Raw genomic sequence first — 2,550 nt, 5'->3', positions numbered from 1 at the left:
TTCCCCCATGCCCTCCAAACAGGGGGAAACGGGGGGGATTGACAGGGGACGACTCGTGCAATTGTGCCGAAGGCCAAGAGCCCCCACCAGGAGCGCTCTGATTAGTCGGGTCTTCGGCCTGGACCCCGTCTGGTGTGTCCCGCTTTCCTGGTTTGGTTTTTACGCCATGTGGCTGCTCGAGTCCGTCGCCATATCTGCAGCACTAGCAAAGAGCCGTCGAGCTGTTCAGGGGCATCTCGTATCACGACATGGGCCGCCTGAAGGGTTGCACCGATCGAATGGGTTTTCCAGAACCCTCTTATGATTTTTTTTTGTTCTTTCCTTGCAGCATAAGACGCAAGATGCGCTGGTGGAAGCGATGCATCTGGCTACCTTGTGCTATCACATCTAGTTAGATGCCGCATGCTGCCGCTGTTGAGCATTCAGCTCATTTGCCTTGTAAAGGCACAAAGGCCTAACGCCTCCTCTTCTGTCTGCCATTCAAAGCATGGAACAGAATGACCAGGGCAGACAGCTCGTCGTCAGGGACACCAGTCGAGAGAGTTGGGTGGCGTCAAGGGTCGATTACCTGCTGCAGGCCTGCCTACAGGGGCTTGAGGGTGGCGACGGCGCAGCGAACGGCGTTGATGGCTAAACCCTAGCTCTTAACCGACATTATAACAAAAAGTACCCGGCCACAACGAGGCAGCCCCCGACTGATCTTGGCACACCGCGCGGGAGCGCCCCGCTACCTGACTTTTCTACTAGGTACTGGACCACCTAACCTGCTGCCACCTTGCGTTATTGCCTCTTCCCAATCCAGCGCGGGAGTCTGTTGAGGCTCTAGAACACCATCTCGTAGCCCTGACAGGTGCTGATCGACAAGAGCGCTGCCGTGTTTTTCTCCCCTTTCCAGACCGGGCCGAACAGGTTTGACAGACTGATCTCGACCCGCGCCAGGTGCTGCCAGACATCGGACGATCTAGCCCTAGCAACCATGCCAGCTAGCGAGTGAATTAGGAAGTCGACAAGCAAGGTCTGTGGTCATTTCAAAGGTGGAAGCAATTTGCTTCAATCAGTAGTTCGACGATAAAGGGAAAGCCTCTTCTTATCGCGACATTATTCGTCGCACAGCAATGAGCGAGATGCGTGGCCCTTTCCTGGAGAACCTTGTCAACTTTGACGCCACTTCATTCTCACGTGACGATGATTCGGAATCGCAGATTCGGCCGGCAGTTCCATTGAAGACTGTTGCGTTGAAGCGCTGGGGCTGATATGAAAAAGACCGAAAACTTTCCCATGGCATGTTGATCCACTCCACGGCCGGATGAGGAGCTGGATGCGCCCGCCAGGACCTGAGCAAGGTCGGCTCTTTGAACGTATGGCCGGAATCGCCATCGCACGCCATTATTCGTGAGAACAAAGCGTGACAAGTGTCTTTGAGTTCAAGAGGGCACAGCTATATGGCGAGTTCTAAGACGCATGTCAAAGAATGGCAGTTGAAGGATAAAGAAACAGCACTTGGGAACGCATCGTGGGCGTACGAGTATCTATGGGGCCCTTAGGATACAGCTTTCAGGCTGTGGGGGTTCTGGCCCGAGCTGAAAACATCACATTGCATCCGAGCCATACAGGGCTGAGTACCAACACGTAAAGGCGAGCTTAGTGAAGGGAAGCATTTTCATGGATGAAAGGTCGTACGTGGTACGTGTACGTCTCAGAGGTTCGTCACGACCAAGGATGGCTGGTTAAAGGAGCGCTCTAGTACTATACCTCTTAGGCTGTGGGACAGCTTCTGACGTCAGGGCCCGAACACCAGCAGCAGTGGCTAGTAGTGGCTTGTAGTGGCTTGGATTGTTGGTAGGCGTGCTCTTGCTCGCTCCACAATGCTTGATACCAGCTCCTACACACAGCCTCCGCCTCTGGAGCATCAACCCCGACCGCGAGGCAAGTCAGGCAGAGCAGTTATCGTGATCCAAGTACCTTATTGACAGTCATACGGAAGGTGTCACCTCGCTCTCGGAACTGCGTTTGAGATGACGCTAGACCACCGAAGACACGGGCTGGGTGCGGCAGGCAGCCCTCACGGCGCAAAAGACCCGACCACCTCCGGCGACCCGGGCCCGATGAGATGTCGTGACCCGAGAACGTGTTTCAATAGCACGTTCTGAATGGCTGGGTGCTCCGAGACGAAATGTGTAGCCAAGCGAGACGATCGCTTGGCTTGTCAACGAACGTTAGCACAGAGACAGGTCATGCTGCCTGATCAACTTGACAGAGCCCTTGGCGTGCGTCAACCTTGTCCACTTTCCTCGGGCAGATAACGTGGCAGGTCAAGCCTTCCCCGCGAGGAAGCATATCAACGTCTACCAGCGTCAGACCATCTCCACTGACGACGTGACTGCCAGAGACGCCAGACAGAGCAGTCGCGATGGAGGTTCGGCATTGAAGCTCTCGGCGAGTTTGCCATGTGTTCCACCATTCGAAGGACGTCGAAAAAGGTTCCTGCCTTTCGACGAGTATAGATCTTGACCGGGTCTCTTGCTCAACGTGTCTGCTCAGTATCCCTAT

The sequence above is a fragment of the Verticillium alfalfae genome, genomic scaffold (genome assembly GCF_000150825.1).
Source record: "Verticillium alfalfae VaMs.102 supercont1.3 genomic scaffold, whole genome shotgun sequence".
Classification (NCBI taxonomy): Eukaryota; Fungi; Ascomycota; class Sordariomycetes; order Glomerellales; family Plectosphaerellaceae; genus Verticillium; species Verticillium alfalfae.
This window is presented reverse-complemented; position numbering follows the sequence as displayed.